The 6,958-nt window shown below is 49.2% G+C and overlaps 1 pseudogene; it reads left to right on the plus strand.

Annotated features, from left to right (window-relative positions):
• Nucleotides 1–495: 495 nt before the first annotated feature.
• On the plus strand, nt 496–3,053 carry LOC107305238 (annotated as a pseudogene).
• Nucleotides 3,054–6,958: the final 3,905 nt, after the last annotated feature.

The following is a 6,958-nucleotide window of genomic DNA, read 5'->3' on the forward strand; positions in this document are numbered from 1 at the left end:
CGCCTCACGATCACACCGACATCCACACGACTCCCGGAACACCGCAGGCTCGACTCTTTTATATGTTGTCTTTTTTATATTACTTTATATATTATATATAATAGAGCACTGCATTGTCAAATCATGACACAATCAGGCTTAAAAGATTCGTCTCGCAATTTACACACAATCTATGTAGTTGATTTTTTTTCTATATTTAATACTTCATGCATCCAAATATTTGATGTGATTGCGTGAAAAAATTTATTTTGGGAACATGTAACATGGCCTTAGCCTTAGTTTAGGATCACGCCGCTCGTACATCTTGGCCTCAAGTTCATGAGAGGAACTTGATTAATTCTGTCTGAAATAATTAATTAAGCTGGGTGTTTTGGTAGGATCGGTCGGTATATAGTTCTTGCCTCGACGGCCATGGAGTGGCCCTGGATGATGTCAGGGACGAACGATCTGATCGCTTGCATGCTCTTCTTCCCCAAGGAGAAGTGGTAGTCGTTGATGCCGAATTCGCCGACGAAGAAGAGCGTTCTGCCGAAGAAATCCTTGCATTCTGCGTCGCTATAATTTGTGAGCAATTAAGTGATTTTTGATTGGCTAATTTTAGCTCAATTTAGCTAGTAGATTAATTGACTGGGGGAGATTAATTAGTGACCTTGGGCTGTGCTGCCTGGATGGCCGCTATTTTCTCTTTTTTTATATAGTTGTCCAATTCAAAAAAATATATCTTTTCTTTTTTTCTCCTTTTTTTTCTTCAATTAATCTTAGAATTTTTAACCTATAAGAGACAACGTGAAGGCTCCTGATTTTAGCTCAATTTATCTAGTAGATTAATTGACTGGGGGAGATTAATTAGTGACCTTGGGCTGTGCTGCCCGGATGGTCGCTATTTTCTCTTTTTTTTTAGTTGTCCGATTTTAAAAAATATATTTTTCTTTTTTTCTCCTATTGTTTTTGATTAATTTTAGGAATTCTAGCCCATAAGAGACAACGTGGAATCTTTTTCTATTAGTTTATATATATAATAGATTGATTGGCAGTGTTCTTGTCATACATTGTCCGTCCGTCTCACCCAACTGTGCCGGTCGGGCTTAAAACTCAAATTTGACCAATTTTCATAAGAACATAAAAATCAAACTCAAATTTCGATGTTCCGCGGACCCGTCGCGCTCCCGTTCATCCCCGCCGCTTCTACAGCCCCGGGCCTCTGCCTCCACCGCCGCATCTGTTGTGATCTGGCTGGCCTATCTCTCAAGACTCACCTCTGAATTTTGTGGGAAACAAACGCAGTTCTGAACAGAACAGAACAGAAAATTAGCAGACAGCTACAGTAACCTGACGAAACTGAAGAAACACTGAATTTGTGTTGCGTTAACTGCTGCAGCTTTTCTCGGTTCTCCTTTCATTATTTATACTCCGAAGTCCGAACTCAAGGAGCTTGTTACAATAACAAAAACAACCGCAAATTATGTAGATATTCTATTTGACCCTGCATCCCAGGATCGATCCGGCACCATATTTTTTGCAACTACCAAATAACTGGAAAAAAACAGCTAACTAGCAGACTAAAAGTCAGTAACCTATTCATCCGTTGTGTAACACAGCACGACTTAGATGCATTATTTGATCCGAGAAAGTAGAAACTAGCAACTAATTCGGCAACGAAGATTATTTTCTATCAGCATGGGCATGGCCGTGACATCTTCCAGTTGAATTCTGCCATCAACGCGCACCTCCGCGCCGGCAGAGTTACTGCTGCGCGCCAAATGTTCGACGAAATGTCGGGCCGGAATGTGTTCACATGGAACTGCATGATATCTGGCCTCGTCAGGAACAGGATGCTCCCCGAGGGCCGAGGCCTGCAAGATGTTCGACGCAATGCCCGTGGGCTGCGCTCTTGACCAGGGAGCTCTTTGACCAGATGCTTGACGGGAATGTTGTTTCTTGGAACGCGATGATATCAGGCTATGTGCACAACGGGATGGTGAAGAGGGCACGCGAGATATTTGACATGATGCCGTCAAGGAATGATGTGTCGTGGCTAACGATGATCTCAGGTTATATCAAGAGAAAGCATGTCCATGAAGCGTCTTCCCCTTCAACTTAAGTGCGCAATGCATTGCTGTTAGGCTATGTTGAACTTGGTTACATCAGGGCAGCAGAGGAGCTGTTTGGTCAGATGCACACACGGAACCTTGTTCCTTGGAATGCCATGATCACAGGGTATTCGCGAGCGAGCTGGCAGTATGGGGATTGCGCAGCGTCTGTTTGATCGAATGGCTGAAAAGGACATTATAGCTAGGACTGGTATTATGCGTGGCTATTTGCAGAATGAATCTGTTGGTGCTGCATGTAAGGTGTTTCCAAGACATGCCTCATCGTGAACTTGTTGCTTGGAATACGATGATGGATGGTTGTGTGCAGAATGAGAGGTTGGATAATACTGAGATTGTTCTCTGAGATGCTGGAGAAGGATCAGATATCATGGAACACAATCTTGCAAGGATATGTCCAACAAGGGGACATGGATAGCACGAATACCTGGTTTAGAGAAATGCCAAATAAGGATGAGACCTCATGGAACATAATGATCTCTGGGTACAAAGATGATGGAGCATTATCTTTGCTTTCAGAAATGATCCACGGAGGACTCAAACCTGACCAAGCCACTTTGAGCGTTGTCATATCTATGCATCTCTTGTCCCCTCGGATGTGGAAAAATGGTGCATCTCTGGGCAATCAAAACTGGTTTTGAGCATGATGCTTTGGTGATGAGCTCAATGATATCTATGTACTCTGAGTGTGGGATGATCGGTGAAGCTTCACAAGTTTTCGAGCTGATTTCGCAGCGGGATATAGAAACATGGAATGCCATGATTGCAATGTATGCTCATCACGGTCTGGCTGACGAAGATTTGAAACTTTTTGAAATACGCATACAAAACTTATATAAAAGAAATCAAAGAAACCAGAGACATCAAAGTGCGGCTGCCCGCGGACTGTCCACCCAGAATCTGCACCGCCAAAACTCCAAAACTCCACCCAGAATCTCCAATTGAAGATGAACCAGAGCTTGTGACAGGTAGAGCTTCTAGTCGGTGAAGATTACCTTGGAATCGAGGTCTGTCTTGACATCCTCCATATGAGCTTTAGGTACCAACGGGTTGCAGTCGCACGGAGGTGGGCGAGGCGCGCGTCCCACGACACCCGGTTTGCGAGAGCGAGGAGGTCACGGCATTGCACCTCGGTCACGGCGTGTCCTGCGGCCGGGAGGGCTCTGCAGAAGCGCGCCTCCAGCAGCTCCCGCCTGCGCTCACGGCTTACGAGATCGGTTTGAGAGACGGCCGAGACGACCTCAAGGATACGAAACAGCTGTTGCTTCCTCCTCAGCAAATCCTTACGCCACGCCACCGCCTGAGCGAGATTGTCCAGGCCGACGACCACCCAGCCGTACTGCTGCCTTGCATGCTCCAAAGCACCCTGGACCAGCTCCGCGTCGTCGAGCCGGTCGAGTTCCAGAACGACCACACGGGCCCAAGCCGGCGGGTGGCTGCCGAAGGCCTCCTCCAATGCCAGGTAGTCCGCTATGGAGCTCACCGGGAAGTCGTCGGGGCCAGCTGATCCTGCCATGGGCGATGGCCTGCCGGACGAGACGGTGAGGAGACTCGCGCTTGAGGAGGGAGGCGGTGGCCGGTGGGGCTCGGCTCGAGGGGCGGAGGCGCAGCCGTGCCAGTGGGACTCGGACTCGAGGAGAGGCGGTGGCCGGTGGGGCTTGGGCAGTTGGGCTGGAGCCTGGAGGGGGAGAGGCGGTGGCCGCCTGGCCGGTCGGGAGAGGCGGTGGCCGGATTTGAATTTTGAATCGCTGCCTCTGAAACTTCTCTCTTTTGAATTTTGGGTCGGGAGGAGGGGCCAACGGCGTACTACTCCGTCCTGAAGAAAAATATTTCCTTGTTTACGTGTGAGCGTTGATAATCTATCTTATTTAAAAAATTATTTAAAAAGTAAAATAAACTAGTTGCGGATAGTCTTTTATCATCTAATAACAATAAAAATATTAATAATAAATTTTTTTAAATAGAACGAGCAATCAAATAGAAACTAGAAAATTGATTTATTTTGAGAGACATTATAAAAATTGATTTATTTTGGGAGGCAGCTTGTACGACAGTCGTAGTAAAAAGAACGTATCGGAGGTATGACTCGCTCTGATTGTTGAACCATTGGGTTCATCGGTTCAGACGTTGAACCATTGGGTTATCGTTCGAACCGTTATTTTTTATTTATTAATATTATATTTGATTTGTACTATTTTTAATATATAATCATTACAAACTGAAATATACATAAATTAATTAATATATATTATTACATGGTCATAACATCAAAACAAAAAAATTATAGTATCGTTAATAAATTCGTAATGTAATATTGAACCAGTTTGATTCTAAAAAATGGTTGGGTCACCCAAGAAACAAGTTGGTTTAAAAATACTGGCTGGTTCATGGTTTTTTACTGATTCAATTGCATGGAGGGTCTTCGAGCGGGACTGAGCCGCCAAGATCGGTGGTTCTATTTTTTTCAGTTTAATTGCCGATTTGGTACGGATTTTTTACTATGCGTACTGTTGGAGATATGGACCCGGGGTATCTTCTGTGTGTATGGCGCGCTGTGACCTTGGACCCGTGAATCGAAATCCCCGAAAAGAGAGATCGGGCCACTAGGGGGTCGGGCTCGAAAGGTTGCTGGGTGACCGAGCGTCGGAAGGGTCAGGCCGCCCCTGAACCCCCTCGGCGTGGGGGATACACATTGCGAGGCCCACTACGTGTCAGACACGGTCTCGGCACCCAACCACCGTATTTATGGCGATAGGAGGGCGCTTACCACGCCGCGTCACCCTCATGATGGACGCAGGTGTGCGCCTGCGCCAAGCCACATTAAATGTGGTTGTAGGCGCACGCCCCTTCCACGCCCCTTTTCGAGAAAAAGCGGGGAGAGGCAGGCTACCTTGATCGCACAGTGACATCCCTGTCACTGCAAGGATAACCCATCTCCCTCGCCTCGTCGTTGCATTAAATACGGCAGATGACCACGTGCGAGGGGTGGCCGCTTCCCGTTCGGACCACCGGGTTGAACGGAGGGCGCCGCCCACACCTCCACCTACTTATCGATGGGACCCAACAGTGGCAGTATGTCAACTTGTTGACTTACAGCGACATCCGCAGCAGTCCCAAGAAGGATAATCTTCTGCACATCGTAGGTAGGAAAAACAAAACCCATGGTCGTTGTGGTGTCCCCTTACAGTATAAAAGGAGGGTCTGGCTAATGGAATGGAGCATGACAGAAGACAAGTAGAACATTCTCATTATAAGCTTGTAACGCATTTATTCCCATAGTGCACAAGCGACATGAGTAGAGTTCTACGCCTAACGGCAGCTGTCACACCCGGAGTTTTATCCTAAGCCTAATCCATAAAAGAAATTCGTAAATAATAATTAGTTTTATAATTCAGGAAAAATCCCTCCAAAGGAATTAATTTAATTAAATTGAGGTTAGTAAATTGATTAACTGGATTTAAACCTAAATTGCATAATATAAAATTTTGCCCAAAAACTTAATTTAAAATTCGGCAAAAGTGAGGCTTTCTTTTTTTCCTCTTTTTTTCTTTCTTTTTCTCTTCCTTCTCAAATTGGGCCGAATTCCAATTTTCCTCCCCCCTTTTCTTTTTTTTCTTTCCTTCCCTCCTCCTTCCTCTCCCTTCTCTCCCTCCCAGGCCGGCCCAGCCGACCGGTCCACCTCCCCCTTCTCCACCCCACATGTCGCGCGCCTCCCCCTCTTCCTCAGGCCGGCCCAGCGCCCCGCCTCCTTCTCCCCCACGCCCTCCCCTCTCCCCGCCTGGGTCGCGCCGCTCGCCTCGGCCCGCTCGCGCAAGCTGTGCCGCCGAAGTCTGCGTCTGTCACACCCGAAGTTTTATCCCAAGCCTAAATTCGTAAAAGAAATTCGTAAATAATAATTGGCTTAATTAACTCAGGAAAAAATCCCTCTAAAAGAACTTAATCTAATTAAATCGAGGTTCGCAAATCGACTAACTGGATTTAAACTCAGATTGAAGAAGTATAAAATTTGGTCAAACAAATTAATTTAAAATTTGGCAAAAGTGGGACTTTCCTTTTTTCCCTCCTTTTTCCTTTCTTTTTCCCTGTCTTCTCAAATTGGGCCGAAGTCCAATTTGCCTCTCCTTCCTTTTCTTTTTCCTTTTTCTTTTTCCTCTCCTCCTTCCCGGGCCGGCCCAGCCGAGCCGGCCCACCTCTCCCTCCAGGCCGGCCCAGCCGAGCCGGCCTTCTCTCCCCGCGCGCCTCCCCTCCGCCTGGGCCTCCAGCCGCCGGCCCAGCTCACTTGCCCCCGCCTCGACCCAGCGCCCGCGCGACGCCGAAGTCCGCCTCGCCTCCCTCGCCCGGCCGGACCGAGCCCGCGCCGCGCCGCCACCGACTCCAACTTCTCTGCCGCAACCGCCGCCGCCGAATCCGGCTCGTCGCCGACTCAGTCTCCTCCCCAACGGTCGTCCCCCCCTAGCCGGCGCCTCTCCCCCTATAAAACCCCCTCCCACAAGCGCCGCCGCTGCCCTTTCCCCGTCCGCCCAAACCACCGCCGCGCCTCCGTCGTCTCCGCCGCCCGCCGACCTCACCCCCGGGTGCCGCAGGTCGCCGCCCACCCTCGTCATCCCCTGTCCCGCCTCCTCGCCGACCCTTCGCCGGTGAGCAACCCCACTCCCCTCTCCCTCCTCGTCCTTCCCCTTCGGTCGTCGTCGCCGGCCCACGCACCGTCGCCGCGCACGCGTGCCACAGGTCGCCGCCTCCGCGCCGGCCGGGCGCCGTCTCCACCGCCACGCGGTCGCCGTGCTGCCGCTGTCGACGATCGCCGTGCCGCCGCTGCCGGCGCCCGCCTCTACCTCCCGTGCACCGTCGCC

Source organism: Oryza brachyantha, chromosome 11 (genome assembly GCF_000231095.2).
Source record: "Oryza brachyantha chromosome 11, ObraRS2, whole genome shotgun sequence".
Lineage (NCBI taxonomy): Eukaryota > Viridiplantae > Streptophyta > Magnoliopsida > Poales > Poaceae > Oryza > Oryza brachyantha.